Source organism: Sarcophilus harrisii, chromosome 2 (genome assembly GCF_902635505.1).
Source record: "Sarcophilus harrisii chromosome 2, mSarHar1.11, whole genome shotgun sequence".
Classification (NCBI taxonomy): Eukaryota; Metazoa; Chordata; class Mammalia; order Dasyuromorphia; family Dasyuridae; genus Sarcophilus; species Sarcophilus harrisii.
Window position 1 is genome coordinate 227,633,602 of NC_045427.1, and position 17,154 is coordinate 227,650,755.

Consider the following 17,154-nt stretch of genomic DNA (forward strand, 5'->3'; position numbering starts at 1 on the left):
ACATTTTTAGTAATAAAAATGTTTTAAAAGAGTAGAATTAGAAATTTTGGGTATCTAAACAATAATTTGTGAATGGTCCCTTCTAATCCTAAGGCATAATTTGGATTTTTCAGTCCCTGATCCTTATTCTCATTTCCTGAACACTTCCTTCTATGGTAGTCTAACATATCATAAGGCAGATTTTGGTTGATGGTTTATAGTACTTCTATATTAACATGGTTTGGCTATGCTCAAGAATAATACAGATAATAATAAAAACATCTCAAAACAATATTGCCCCAACACTCTTTCTTAGTAGCTCCTCAGTGAACATTATTTGAAATCCATGATATTGCCTTTTGCCAGTTAATGGCCTAGTTAAATGATCAGGACCACCAAGACACATCTGCTATTGGACCTTGCTTAAATAGCCTAGAACAAGGCAATGGCTAATTCCAGATTCTCAGAATAGTTTCCTAATTGGTATACAGTGGCTAAGTCTCCAAATCAGCCTTTAGATAAAAGAGCTTCCAGTTCAATAAATCTTTTGGTAGAAGAAACCAAATTCAGTTAGCAGATGTTGTTTGGCAAGTAAGGAGAAAGAGGGAGAAGAAGAGGGGAAGAGAAAGACAGACAGACAAACACACGTATACAGAGACAGAGACAGAGACACAGAAAGAAAAACAGAGAGAGAAACAGAGACAGAAAGACAGAGAGAGACAAAGACATAGAGAGAGAGACACACACATACAAAGACATTCAAGGTGTGTGTATGTATATATATGGGAGAGGGAGAGAAAGTGAGAGTGAGTGAGAGAGTGAGAGAGAGAGAGAGAGAGAGAGAGGGGATTTCAATTTGTACCCTGAATTCATTAACTTTCTAAATGGAGGTGAATAGCATGTTTCATGCTGAATCCTTTAGAGAGGCAGCTTTACTGCAATGTATAGTGCATCAGCCCTGGAGTCAGGATCTTAGACATTTATCACTTACTAGCTGTATGACCCTGAGCAAGTCACTTAACTCCAACTGCCGCATTAAAATAATAATAATGAATCCTTTGGAAATGTGGTTGGTCATTGTGTTGATCAGAAATTCTGAGTTTCTTAATGTTTAAATCCAATTCACTTGCATATTATGGCTTTACCTCCCCCATGTCCTCTTTGAGAATGAAGGACAAATAGCAACAGAAGTTAGGAGACTTGATTGAGTTCTGGCTTTGTCAAGGACAAAAACTATTTGTGTGACCTTGAATTTCTCTATCCTTCAGTTTCTTTCTCTTTAAAATGAAGGTGTACATTAGTAGAACTGATACTCCTTGAAGGCAGGGAATTGTTTGTTATCTCTGTATCTGCTGCCCATAAAAGATATTAATGCATATGAGATTGAATTGAAGGAGATTAGATTACAACATGTATCTACCATAAACCAAAGAAAACATTCTGGTTTATTTTGAAAGTTTTTTCTGAGACATTGCAGATTTTTTCATGGCTAATCACTATTATTAATCTTTATTTACAAAGGCATGATCTAACAGGAAGAGTGCTCAATTAGGCATCAGAATGCTTTGGATAAAAGGTCATTTTTCCTTTGTGGGCCTCAATTATCTTATCCACAAAATGAAAGAGAAGAAATGACAGTCATTAAGGTTTTCTTCTAGGTTTCCTTCTGACATTTTAGGTTCCCATATTCAAAGTCCCTTCAAGATTTAACATTTCTCTGTCCTAAGATCCCCTCTCATTCTGACAAAATCCATTTCTACTTCTTTGAAAGGTTCAATGCTATTTTCAATGCAAATAGAAATACTATTTAGACCAAAGAAAGCTTAGAGTCCAATTATAGAACTAGTGAATGGGAGACAGTAATAGTACAATTTTCAGGTTATTAATCAGCACATTGTAGTGGAAAGAGCTTTCATTGTGTCTGAGGTTGAAGAACCTGTAATCAAATTATAGCTCTATTATTTATGAAAGTCCAATAGATTCTTGTGCTTTTTTTTTTTACTCCAGAATTTCTTTTATTTAGCCGAAAGTATCCTGAAAAAATTGTGATGATGGGCCTATGTACAAAAGACTAGAAAGGAAAAAGCATAGAACAAAGAATGTATACCCTCATGTCCCACCATATGAACAAAAAGATGGAAAATAGCCATGAAAGACAATTCTTCCAGAGGTTCAAGGTACAAAGAGAACAGGTATCTGTCTGTCTGTCTTTGACCTCTTTCAGAGACTAAAGTTTGGGGACAAGAATACTTTGTCTCCCCATAATGCCCTACTGCTGCTGGTAGCAGTATTACATAAAAGGGAACAAAGACTAGAAGTTGCTATTGGAAAATTGACAGTGGAGAAACCATGTTAGTGTGAATATTCCCATTCTCAGTTTACAAGATTGAAGGTAAGTTCATCCTAGGGAGGTTCATCATGGAAGTATAGGATAACAAAGTTCTTGTGATCTTGGCTTACCTCTCGGAAATACTCTGATATAGAATGTTTGTCAATCAGGTCTGTGTGAAAAGATAATAAACTTGTAGCCTTGTACAATCTTTGGTGGGGGTTATCAATATCATAGTGGGTCAAGCTGTACTTGTTCCAGTCAAAGCCTATGTGGACACAGTTGAAAAAGCGAGGCTTGTGGAGCTGGTATTTGTCTGACCACAGATAGTTCTTGCCTCCATGCTTGGGTAGAAGTAGGTGTCTTCTACATTCTCATCTCCTGTGACTTGCAGCTATTGCTGAGAGAACAATAGATATTGGAGATGCTCTTCTGAATCTACCAGATGAGCATCAAAAGGCAGCTCATGGGAGGTAAACAAACAGGGATTGTTCTTGCCAACATCATAGTTATCTAAGCTTTTTGGATCAAGTTTTCCATCAGTATAGCTTCTCTTTTGCCTTTGCCCTCAGTCTCCATCTCCCCTTCAGTTCTGGCCTCTTAGTAGCTTATGATTCCTCTGGGACACTTGAATGGAAGGTCCCAGTTGGGTCTGATCTTGGTTTTGGGGTTCTCACATTTTATTAGGAGGTGTTAGCTCTTTCTTGAGGATGGGGAACAAGGTCACTCTTAACATTTTGCTCTGGTTTCAGCTTGTATAACAATTTCTCCTGAAGCATATCCTGGTGATGCTCACAGAGTCTAACTCTGGCCATCTATGCCTTGAGTTGTTGCTCTTCTACTAACCAACATCCATGTCGGGCCCCCTTGCCCAGATCTTGCCTTCAGTGTCTTGGAAGATCACCTGGAATTGACTATAGGTCTTCCCTTTGAATATCAACTGTACATTAGAACTAATGGAGGGATCTGCCCCTTATTAAAGCCATCCTAGCCACTTTTCAAATACCTTGTCCCTTCAGAACTTAGAAATTTCATCTTCTTTTTTTTTTTTCCTTAATTTTTTTTTTTACTTTATCATTAAAGTTACAAAGAAACCTATGCAAGTAAGATTTTTTTTAAATTTCTGTAACGTTTTTGCATAATAATATAAATGTTGCTCATAATAAGTTACCCGTGGCAACAGAGAATACCAAAACACAAATGGGAAGAGGACAATATTTATAGCTATATGTATAGCTTCTTTTTTTTTTTTTATATATATATATATTTTTTTTTATTTTTTTTATTTAATAGCCTTTTATTTACAGGATATATACATGGGTAACTTTACAGCATTAACAATTGCCAAACCTCTTGTTCCAGAAATTTCATCTTCTATAATGATAATCATATCTCTCTAGAAATGGAGATTTTTGTCCTGTTGTAAATCCATGTAAATTTGTATGTCTTCAAGCAGGTCTTCTATGTTGGACACTATGAGGTCAGTGAGAAATGTGTAGGGCTCACACATCCTCACAGCCAGATAATTATCCTAGGAACTAATATGCTTGGCCAGGAAGTTAATGGGATTGACCCTTCCATCCCTTATTTGGATTTTAGAATGAAGTTTGGCTTGTTGACGGCGGAATTTGTGTTCCTGTTTCTCCCATGTTTTGAAGTGTTCTATCTCCTTCTCCTTCTGCAGTATTTCCAGCTCTTGTGACTTTTCCTCTCTCTTACTTCAAAGCATTTGCTTTACCTATGGCAATTCTAGCTGATTGTCTTCCTGAATTCTCTTCTTTTTCTCCTTTAATGTTTTTTCTTCTTTTTTAATGCCATAAGAATGTTCCCAAGAGATAATCTCCAAATAGATTGTCAATATTGGTGTAGCTCATATATTCAACCCATCTTTTCTGTCTTCTTCAGTTCTTTGGTTTCCTTTTTTTGCCAGCATCTCATCAGTTTCTTCCCAGATGTCTCAAATACCTTCATCAATCCTTCTTTCTAAGGTTCTATCACTCTGAGAGGCTCGATTTCTCATCCAGGACCTCTTGAAGACTAAATCCTGGGTGGTAAAGGTGAGGTAAAAAACACTGAGGAGGTGGATCACCTAGAATCCTGTCTCCTCCTGTGTCTGTTCTGATGATCCTTCCTTGACTCACTTTCAGAATCTCTAAATGAGAAGATTCCTGAATTTGGGGCTGTGCCTTTCTTGGATTTCTAGGATCTCTTTCAGAGTTCTGACATTTCTTTGACTTCCTCCTATTTTTCTCTTCCTTAAAATCTAATCCTGTTTTTCACTTCTGGCTACACACCTCCTTTACACCTTTAGGCCCTAGCTGTTCTTGCCTCACCATCACCTTTCATGCTGCTCTGGCTCTGGCTCTGGCTCTGGCTCTAGCTACTGCTTGTTGGTCTGCCTCTGGCTTCTGGAGGCCAGGAGTACAAACTAGACCACAATCTTGATTTCTACCTCCTATCCATCTGTCAATTTGGATACAACTGCTAATCTCTAGATCTTAGGGTTTTGAGACTGTTTCCTCTTACAGAAGTTCAGTTTAAACAAATAAACAAATACCACAAAATGATAGGGACTAGAAGGGCCTAAACTAGTTTCTAATTGTCTAAGATCTAATCTAAAATTTAAAAGCCTAAATTTTGTCTAAAATTAAAGGCCTTCACCTTTGTCACCAATGTTTATTTCTTCTTCATCACCTATGGTTATTTGCAAAGAGAAAATGAGTCCTGGGAGCTCTGTTTTGTTATTGTTGTTTTCTGATGTGCTAATCTAGGGGAACTCCCTGCTGTCTAGTTTTTCCTCCACCTGATAGAATAAATCTGTCAATCTCCAATGAGACAGTAGGAAGGTAGTGACTTTTTCCTTTTTTAGTGGCAGCTTCATAACATTGTATTCAGAAATTGGTTCTCCCTGTAAGGTACAGGAAGTAAGGGTATTTTTGAAGGTAGATTTGTTACTGCATTCTCACCAATTTAGAGAAATTTGCATGTTGATTTGTGAAAGGTTGAGCTTCGCTTAAAAATCAAATACATTTTTTGAAAAGGGTTTTATGATGGCAATACTAATAGTTCCTATCCAGAGTTACTTTAAATTTTCAAGAGCTACATTCACAAATGTAGTGGCCTCGATTCTGTGATTAAATTTAATAAAGTTTAATTATTGCTTCAGACAGAGCATCCTAGGCATTTAAATAAAGGAGCTTCCTAGACTAAAGATCTTCCTTTCTGAAGAGCTATGTCAGGAAGGGGATGCATCAGGGATCATAAATTCTCCTTTGCCTTTTTAACACTTTATGGGCTCCCAGGCTGCCCCAACAATAGGATGGGGAATGACTCTTAACAGCTCATTAAGGTTGTTTTTACCAAATGCTAATAATAAAAAGAAACCCTAAAAGCCTGTCTCATTTTTATTCAGAATGCCCTACTGCCGAATATAAAAAGATGCCATAAAATGGAAATGCCAGAGAAAGCCACTAGATGCAGTTATTTGCAGAAGCAACATTAAGATTTCCACATTAACTTGTGATCTAGGAGGTATTAGTGGGTGTATTTGGCAATAGGGTAGTTGCTGGAGAGAGAACAGAAATTCTCTACCTACAGCTTGAACAAAACTGTGTTTATAGATAATACATATATTAAACATCATATGTGTATTATTGCATTATGCAAATAACTAATAAAAGCATAGTTTGTGTGTCTATAATGGAGAAGTAATATCATGTTCATGTTAAAAAATTTTATTTTGTGTCTATTCCTAACATTATATGCAAAGGATGGAAACATTCCTTGTAGAATAATGATTAGTTCATTTCCCTACTCAATTTCCTGATACAGATCTGTAAGACCTCTACTCTTATGCAGCTTAATATTAGTCTGTAGTATTAAAACAGATTTTGAACAGTGGTAGGAATATGTGGGTGTTGGAAGAATGTGAATCCAAAAAACATCTGGGAACTGAAAAGTTATTAAATTATTATATGAATTATGAATGTCCTATTTCATTTATACTTATATATACATCTCAAATCTATATATATGACCATGTGAATTATATGAAACTCTTCTATAAAGCTTAAAATCCTATATAACTGTCAGTGGCTATTATTATTATTATGAATGATGAATACGAAAATTCAAATGTGTCCCTAATCCTAGATATAGAATTATGTGAAAGATGAATATTTTATCTCAATCAGCTTATAAATCTCTCTCTAGAGTGAACTATCTATAGCCCTATGCATATGGGAAATAACATCATTTATCATTCATATAAATATTTATATCCCTTCTGCTTTAATTTTCAGGTATTCTTTAACTTCACATTCTTTCCATTCAAAATCCTATTGCAATACTGTCCTTTTTAGACAGATGTTAGCCATCTCTGAAAAGTGGCTTTATAATTTTCTTTCTCTGGAATCTATCCGATCTGAAAAATACAAGACTGAGTAGAAAGATGAGCTTGTGTTTCTGAACAGCCGGACATTGTGACAAAAGGTGTTAAATGCGATCATTGAAAACATTTGATTTTGTTCTGGATCATTGCTATTATGGATATGTGAGCAAAACTTTGAAATATTGTATCATCCCTCCCTGAGATCACTAGGAACCCCAAATCATAAATTAGTATGAGAAGATTGTACGTGTCAGTTTTGTACAGACTATCCCCTGAATTTGTTAGATTATTTTGCTTTCTTTCCATTAAGGCTGATGTGGAAAATAGATACATTCATAGCTCACTAGGGCCTACTTGCCCAAGCCATGCCACATGCACGGCTGAAGTGATTTATGGTTCTCTCTGCCGCCTTGGCCTTTTAAGGGAGAAGATCAGGGAAGTTATAGACAACTAGACTTGACTTTTTAAATTGCAAATATAATATGGCTAAAAGGTGTGTGTGTGTGTGCACCAGGGAGAGAGCTCTGAATATTTCCCAGGATTCCTGGTTATCAAAGTTTTTTTTAAATGTGCTCCTAAAGTTCTTTAGAAGTCACACTGATGACAAATCCTAGATAAACCAAATCCTTATGAGAATCTTTCTAATTCATGAGAGACAGATTGTGTCTCCAGATCTTACCTTTTGCCACCAGATGGCCAAGTTGTGTCTCCCTGCCACCCACTGCCTGCCCAAGGAAAGGAGAGGATTAGTGCACTGGGGATCTCCTGTCTCCTGCCCTGCTCAGCACTGGCACTAACACGGAGGTTAAATCAATGGGGAGTGGCCTTTGGTTTGGAAAAACTGCTGAGTCCCACCATATGGGCCGCTCCCGGCCCCAGAATATGCTTTATTGGCAGGGCTTAGAGGTTTACAAGCAATCTTCTTGAAGTTTTAATGGTGCCTTGGATGATTTATCCTATTTGGAGAGTCACTGCTATAAGGAGACACCCAGTTCCTGGGCTTTTGCTTTCGTTTATTATCAAAACCTTTAATCTTTCCCACAATGCAGCCCCCATCTCCCATAAATAACCCTATTATGGCCACACAAAGAACATATAGCCACTCTCATATAAGTTTGGACTTTTGAAGTCATAGTTTTTGGAAACCAGTTTAGCTAAAAAACCAGAGTATTTTAGAGGGGTGGGAAGTTGTTGCAAAGGGGTAGAAATGGTCTGGATATCTGTTCATAGAGTGTGTGTTTTCAAACCTCCAGCTATTACAGGTAAGTTGATGGACCTAAGGAAAGACAGTCTCAGAAACCCTACAATCTTAAGTCTTTCCTTCCTCTGAATTCATGTTTTTAATATGTTAGGATCTCCTCTCATTGCCCTGGTCTTATTTAGAGGGAGAGGAGGTGGCAGTAATGCTAATGTGTTTAAAACACAGACTGAATTCAGATAAATTATGCAAGTTTTCAATTTTAGGATATCCCTTTCTAGGTCTCAACACAGTTTCCAGAAAAAAGAAGAGACTTTTCTAATGAATTAGAATACATAATTTTAGATTTCTGATGTTCATAGACATACAGTTTTAGAGTTAGTAGAATTCTTACAAGTTTAACTACATCTCCTTATATTACAATGAGAAAGTAGTGTCCAGAAAAGGAAAGGCACTTGCCCAATGTGTGCATATATATAGGTTCTACCGCAGAGAAAAAAAAACCAAACAGATCATAGTTCTAGAACAAGAAGGGACCTCTGGGGCTATCTAGTCTAATCTTCTCCTGTTTCACAGATGGGGAAACAGAGTCCCTGAAATTAAGTAATTTGCCCAAGGCTTTTGCTGATTTCAGAGATGGGATTTGAACCCAAAACTACTCCAGAGCCAATGCTCTCTCTATTACCAAGCTGTTTCTTTAATAATAGCTAGTGTTTCTCTAGACTTGAAGGGTTGCCAAGTACTTTTCTCACAACATCCTTGTGAGGTAGGGACTATAAGTATCACTCCCTCTGTTTTTGATATGAGGAATCTGAAGCTTTGAGAGGATAAATGAGAGTCTTATAATTATGCAGCAACTAAATGTTTGAAGGGGTATTTGAAAGAAGGTCACATTGCAAATCCAACTAGCTTAATGTTCATATAAAGAAACGAATATCTGACAGGAGGGTTTTAAGATTACTTGGATAGTAAGTAAGAGCCCCTGCTCTCAGCCCTAGGTTTTCTAATTCCAAATTTGATGCTTTTAACCATAATACCAAATACATAGCAATACAAATCCTATAGTAGGTATATATGCTATACGTAGTATATAACATTTATATACTATAGCATATCTAGGTACATTTTTGTATGTAATTGTCTATTTAGACTAAAAAGCTGTGTATTAATTTTTTCTAATTACTTTATTCAGGTCTCTCATTTACTGTGTACTATTTACTATGTACTACTATATGTTACCTCCAGAATACCTAAAGAAGATCAAGAAACTAGTGCAAAAGAAACTAGAAACACATTCTCAATTCCTGTAATACCTGTGTTAAAATGACCAAAAAGTCTAGTGGCTTATAAACATAACTGTATGCAAAGTTTTACATACCTTGTAACTGAACAAATATGTAACAAATATTCTTACAAGAATGTACTTAAGTTTCTTCACAGAACTACTTGTGAAATGAATTAGCAAGCCCCTAGTTTTAGAATGTAAAGGCTGTTTCCTGAGTGCATGGGCAAAAGACACATTTTTAGTTATGGAAGCAGTAAGAATATAATAAGCAAGACCAGAGAGTGCTTTAGAAACTTCAGAAGAACAATTCCCACCTGTGCCTAATGATTGATGAGACTGTAACAACCATGGGGGAGGGGAAGGAGGATGTGGAGATGCATAACTATTTTCCAGGTGAGAAAATCAAGAAAATGTTCGAGTTTTATCACTCTAGAGAGCCCAAGTTTAGAGAACTAATATTTAGGAAAACCTTGTTTAATAAACCTTGAAGAGAGAAGATTTTGGTGGTCACTTACAGTAGAATATTTTGTGATATTAATCAAAAGTTAATTAGAATTCAGAATGAAGACAGCCCAGGAATTTTACACAATTGTCATTCTGTCAATAGAACTGTCAAGTTCTATTTCTTGAAATTAAAAATAACATCTTTAACAATATCAATCCAACACTTCCCCGGAGAAGTAAAAGTTATTTAAGAAGGCCATAGCATCATAGATTTTGAGCTAAAAGAAATATCAGAGACTCCCTAGTGCAACTCTCTCATAATACAGAAAAAGAAGCTGACATCCATGGAATTTAAATAGTTACTTATTCATTTCACATGGTTCTGTGAGGAAACTTAAGTATATGGGTAGAAGCACTAGAACTAAAGAATATCTCAAAAGATTAAGCTTCATCAATTGATTCAGTGCATTTTTTTTTAACCTATAAGGCAAAGAAAATAAAAATAAGAAAAATTTTAATTTCAACAAAATTATAACAAATTTTTTGTATCAATCAATGCATATACTCTGCCCAAGTATTTGAGCAGGATTTAAACCAGGGTTCTATTGAAGCCAGAGCCAGGGTTCTCTGTCCTGTATGATGTTATAATTTAAGTATTTTGTTTTGTTTGTATGTCTAGTGTAAAAAGAAAGCTGACTTCTAAGTCAGGAAGATCTGACACATAAGATCTGGGCAGATCATAATTTCCCCGTACCTCAAGCATCTCTCTAAAATTTAAAATGGCAGAGCAGAAGCTGATTGACTGTGGTAGGGAAATTTTCCTCACTGAAAGTTCTCTATGTAAGAAAACCAAAAGGAATAATGAGAGAAAAAAGTTTAAGAATCTCTGATCTAGAGAAAAAGTATGCTACACTGGTATAAATCTCTTGACTCCTAATTCAGTATTCTTTTCTCTCTATCATATTTTTGAAAGAACTTATGATATATATATATATATATATATATATATACATGCATCCACACACATATACATAAGCAAATATTTTATTTGAAATATATCAAGATATATATATATATACATATATATATATGTTTCCTATTTTGTTGCTATTTAATTAGGATTTAAAGTATTAATATTTACAATTCAATTTATTCTTCTAAGCAAATGGAATATGATAGAGAGAAAAGAATACTGTATTAGGAGTCAAGAGATTTATACCAGTGTAGCACACTTTTTCTCTAGATCAGAGATTCTTAAATTTTTTTCTCTCATGATCCCTTTTTGTCCGAGAATTTCACAACCTCAATTGGTTACATGACCTCATATGGGGTCATGACCCACAGTTTAAATTTTTTGCTCTAGATGTATTTTCTCAATCTTTAAAATGATGGAAATAAAAAGATTAAATGGTCTTAATTTCTCTAGTGATGCAACATTAATTTATTCATTTGTTCTATAAGCTTACTATGCTAGGCAGTAAGTTACACAAGAAAAATATTGAACAGATTTGCTCTCATAGAACTTACATTTTTTGTTTTACTTGAGTGGACACTTGGTATTTTTCTAGTAGTTATGTGCCAAATAACTAGGGATACTAGGCACTGTAAGGATTGGGCAAGTTCCCTTAATAGAGGATGTTTTTTGAGATAAATTTAAAAGCAAATTAGGGTTTTTAATAGATGTAGGAGTAAAAAAGGAATACTTTACAGTCATGGAGAACAACAGTCTGTACAATTTTATGAATGTGAGAAAGAGGAAATGTTGTGTATGAGAGAATAAAAAGGAGGCTAGTTTGGCTGGACCATGGAGTACAACACAAGGAGTAAGTAATGTATAAGAAGCATTGCAAAATAGACTCTAAGACTATGGGTCATATCATGTCATTCAAGAAAGAGCATATGGGATTTCAAGATTTCTTTAGGAAGAGAGCATCGAAATGCTAGAATGATTTTGGGATGAAGCAAAAAACCAGAGCATCTTAACTTGTCTCTGATTTATAACTTGCCACTCTAGAGACTTGTAGGTGAAATTAGGGATTCTCTCTTGATTGAACTGATATATCACCTAAAATCACATAATTAGTTCAGGAAAAAACAGGAAAAAACCTTTGACAAAATTCCACACTCATTTATGTTAAAAAGAAAAACAACAAAAAAGAATCTCTACAATATATAGGTACAAATGAGTCTTTAAAAAAAATTACAAAAGTATCTATCTAAAACCAAAAATAAATATAATATTCAATAGAGATACACTAGAAGCTTTCCCAGTAAATACAACAATAAAACAAGGTTGCCTATTTTCTCTATTGTTTGATATAGTTCTAGAAATGCTAGCAATAACAAAAAAACAAAACAAAACAAAACAAAAAAACAAAAAAAAAAGAGCATAAATATAGACAAAGAGAAAATAAAGGTATCTTTCTTTGCTGATGAGTTACTTAGAAAATCCTGCAATAAAGTTGCAGGCTACAAAATAGATCCATCAAAATCAACAGCATTTCTATGTACTATTAACAAAAAACAATAGGCAATAATAGGGGAAATGCATTAAATGATTAGCAATCTATTTTTTTTTTTTTTTGCTTTTTTAAATTTTATTTTTTTGCTCAGGCAATTGGGATTAAGTGACTTGCCCAGGGTCACACAGCTAATCAATCTAATTTTAATTTAAATAGTTATAGAAATATTCAGTGTTCATTGTACCAGTATAATAAAAATGACAATACTACCAAAGTTAATTATAGAAATGCTATACCAATCAATCTACTAAAATAGATTTATAGTACTCATTAAAATAATAATTAATTTAGAGGAATAAAAAATCTAGAATATCAATGAAAATAATGAAAAAAGGTAGTAATAAGTAGAGAAATTACATTTCATGATCTTAAACAATAGCATATAGAAATAAACAGAACATTTAGTATAGGTTTAAAAAGACAAAAGTAGAACGGATTAGATGAGGAAGAATCAGAAATATTGTAACTTAATTATCCAGTATTTTACCCCCCCATAAATGATTTATGTTATATAATAAAAACTGCCGTGAAAATGGGAAAGAAATCAGAAATTAAGTTTAGCCAAACATTTTATGCTATATTTCACAACAAATTTAAAATGACAATGCAACTAGAAATATTAAAGATTATGTCACTAAAAATTATAAGAGAAACAGATGACATATCTTTTAGAGCTAGAAGTGAGAAATGAATTCTTAACTGAAAAAAGAACAGATATTTAAAAGAAATAAAACAGATAATAAGTATAACATGATATTGTGAGATTTCTACAAAAACAAAATTAATGTACTCAATAAAAGAAGGAAAGTAGTTGACTAGGAATAAATCTTGAATAATTAAAATATCCATAATACATATATATATTTATAGGCATGCATAACCAAAAGCCATTCTCCAACAGATAAGTGACTAATGGATATGAATAATTCTCAAAAGAATTGTGAAGTATTAACATTCACTTGGAAGAGTCCTTTAAAATACTAGTCATAATGAAAATGCAAATCAAAACCACACAGATTTTGCCTCTCACTCAGCCAGTTGGAAAAGATAGGAACAATAAATGTTGAATGGGTTGATACTAGCACACTAATACTAATACAGGGAATTAGTACAACCATTTTGCAAAGCAATTTGGAATTCCACAGACAAATTAACTAAAATGTCCATATCCTTTGAATTAAGGATTCTACTGCTAGGCATATAATCCCCCCCTCCCCACTCTTCCTCACCCCTTCCCCTAGATGGCAAATAATCCAATATATGTTAAACATGGGGAAAATACATGTAAATCCAATATAGTCATACCTATTTATACAATTATATTGCTACACAAGAAAAGTCAGGTCTAAAAGGAAAAAAATGAGAACGAAAATAAAATTCAAGCAAACAACAAAAGAAGTGAAAATACTATGTTGTGATCCACCTTCAGTTCCCTCAGTCCTCTCTCTGGATGTAGATGTCTCTCCTCCTCACAAGATGATTGAAATTGGCCTAAATTATCTTGCTGTAGAAAATAGTCATGTCCATCAGAATAGATCATCATATAATCTTGCTGTTGTGTACAATGATCTCCTGGTTCTGCTCATTTCACTTAGAACCATTTCCTGTAAATCTCTACAGGCCTCTTTAAAATCATCCTGCTGATCGTTTCTTATAAAACAATAATATTCCATAACATTCATATATCATAACTTATTTAGCCATTTTCCAACCGATAGGTATCCAATTCAGTTTCTAGTTTGTCAATTTTTTTGATGTAGTGATGTATTTTGCTGATTTTATTTTCCTGTTTTTTATTACAAAAATTCTTTGTTTTAAAGGATGGCTCTCTGAGAGAAAGAAGGGAGGGATACAGGAGAAATTTAGGATATGAAAAACCAAAAGTATCAATAAAATTTTTTTTCAAAAAAAAATAAAAAAGAAAAAAGGAGAAGTAAAAAATAGATTGTTCTTGTTAAAGCACAGGATTTCCCAAAAGTCTTAGTGGAATTTTAAGCTATTAAAGACTTCTGGAACACCCTGAATTTAGTTAGAGTTAGACTTGATATGAAGACAGTTGAGTTGACTTAGTGGATTATGCATTGGGCTTGCAGTCAGGAAGACTTGAGTTCAAAGCCTCAGACACTTACTAGCAGTGAGACTCTGGGCAAAGTGTTTAAGCTCTGTTTGCCATAGGTAATAAAAGTCAGAATTTGGACTTGAATCTTCCTGATTACAAGTTCAGTACTATTCACTATAGCCAGGCTGCTTCTCAGTAGAAGATATATAGTTTGTAGGAAGAATAATGCCTGAATGTATCCAAAATATCCTATTCTGATACCTCATCATGAAATAAAGAGGATCCTTGGTTCTTGAAGACTGTGATAATGAAGTACAAGTTCTGGCAGATTCTCCCATGTTGGAAAAGAACTAATTTGGTAGCACTGGCATAGTTAAGGAAGTAGAGGCTCCATACCAGAGGGATATGCATACATATAAATAGCCCTCAGTCTTGTTCAGCCTTCTTCTCCAGCAGTGAGGATGGCAGAGTGATGGAAAAGTGTAGAGAGAATGCTAAGTATACATATTATCTGCAAACATTTAACTGACTGCTAGATTATATATGACATACTTGTCCAATGATTAGTAGGTAATTGTATTTACTAAGAGGAAAAACTGAATTCAATCAGTCTTGACATTATCTCTAATGAACTAAAAGACAAAAGAAAATTAGATAAATAGAAGGCACACCAAATTCTTCAGGAAATAGAAGAGTTGGCACAATTGGTTGCACCAAAATGCAACAAGAAGCATCATTTCATAGAACATTTACTCTTCTAATCTTGTAGTATTTGTAATAGGTATTTCTCAAAAGACAATTATGAAAACAAGGAGTCAAGATCTATTACAGGGGATGAAGAGGTAGAGAAATTCTAGGAAAAAGTTCCTAATAAATGAACATACATTTACAATAAATGAATATATATTTCAATGCAAAGATGGGAGTAGAGGGAGATGGTAACAAAATTATATGGAAATTGTGGTTTAAGGATAAGGAAAGAAAAAAGTTCAAGCATTAAAATTAAATCCAGGACATAATTTTAATTTTAATTTCCATAACTTTTGTTAAGTCTAGACAAACAACTAAACAACAACAACAACAAAAAATTAAGCCCTTATTTGTAGAATTTGCTGAATTCTGAGGTATAAATGTTTGAACTGAACATTCAACTGCTAGTTCTCTCAAATTGGTTAAGCTGATTTCAGCATATACATATTTCTAAGTAATTTTGAGAAGCTTTTGACTGTTCATTTGTTCTGAAGAATATTAGGAACTTTATCAGTTATCAGTGGTATGCTAGTAAATGTTTAATAACCTGGAGAATTAAACATTTACTAAACATTTACTATCATACCACTATTCATATCATGAATACTATTTTTTTTTTTTTTTGGACAAAAGAATGGGGAGATGCTAGATGTGACAAACACCACATAATAGCACAAAAATGAAACTGATTGCATTTTAACAAATAGAATTAATTTGTTACTCATACTAGATTCATTCTAGTTTGTATAGTCCCAAAAGCAGTAGTAGTAGTAGAATGCAAGGTCTGGAGTCAGGAAGATCTGAGTTCAAATTAGATCTCAGACACTTAATTGAACTAGCTGTGTGATTCTGGGCAAGTCACTTACTCCTGTCTACATCAATTCCTCATCTGTAGAATGTGCTGAAGAAGGAAAAAGCAAACCACTCCAAGTGTCTTTGCTAAGAAAACCCCAAATGGGATTATGAAGAATCAGACAGGACTGAAATAACTAAAAAGCAGCAGCAAACCAACAACTTATATGAGCAAAGATAATAATAGATATAAAACTAGAATTGCCTGTTTCTAGGTTATTGTGATTTCTTATATGCTTTCTAAGGGCTGGAAAAGAGGCTAATATCTATTCAATATGCATTATTATTGTTAGTGCTTATATCAGAATTAGGGGCCCTGTTATCTAAATCTAAGAGGAAATAGTCCAGAGTTCTATCTAAGGCACATTCAGAGATTTTCCTAAAAATTCTGAATGGGGACCAAAGAGAGAGTAATTACCAGCACCACCCCTAAGATTGAACCTCATCTTTATAAGCCCAGAGGTTGGTATGATATTTTACAATGCATTAGAAGAAAACAAGAAATCTTTCAAAAGCAATATTCTATCTCAAACTAAGTTGTAATTATCATCCAATTGATTGAAAAGTGTTGAGAATACAAGATTGTGATGTTTGTTGACTATAATTCTATACAACAAAACATTTTCCTCCAAAAATGTGTCTCACATGCATTATAAATTTATACAAACTTCCTTGAAAAATTAGTAATAGAGATTGCTTAGTTCAATGATTCTCCAATATATTTTTGCTTTTCTTTTAAAAAAAAATATTTTTTTCAATTTACTAACACCTTTCCCCTCCTCATGTCCCTCATCCTCTCTTGAGAAAGGGGCTGGGGACAAGCGGGAAATCCTTTAAAAGTTGTGGACAGTCAAGTAACCAAATTTCCATGTTGGCCAGGTCCAGAAATATTATGTTTTACTCTTTAGTTTGCATTTGTCACCTCCCTATCAGGAGGTAGCATTCTTCACTATTAGTCATTTGGAATCATGGTTAATTATTGCTTTGATCAAAGATCTTAAGTCTTTCATAATTGTTCTTACAATGCTGTTGCTATTGTGTAAACTCTTCTCCTAGTTCTGCTATCTTCACTCTGTATCAGTTCATACAAGTCTTTACATTATCTAAAACCATCCCTTTCATCATTTCTTATGCCATGGTACTTCCTCATTACATTCATATGCCATAATTTGTTCAGCCATTCCTCAATTCATGGACATTCCCTTAGTTTTCATTTCTTTGCCATGACAAAAACAATTACAATAAATTTTTGTATGGATGGTTCCTCTCCCTCTTTCTTTGATCTCTTAAGGGAAAAGTGATATTATATACAGTTTAGTAACAGTAGGGATATAGTTTCAAACTGC

At 34.2% G+C, this 17,154-nt stretch overlaps 1 pseudogene; it reads right to left on the reverse strand.

Annotated features, from left to right (window-relative positions):
- Positions 1-2,290: 2,290 nt before the first annotated feature.
- The window catches only part of LOC111718584, a 131,672-nt pseudogene continuing 116,808 nt past the window's right edge, over positions 2,291-17,154 (reverse strand).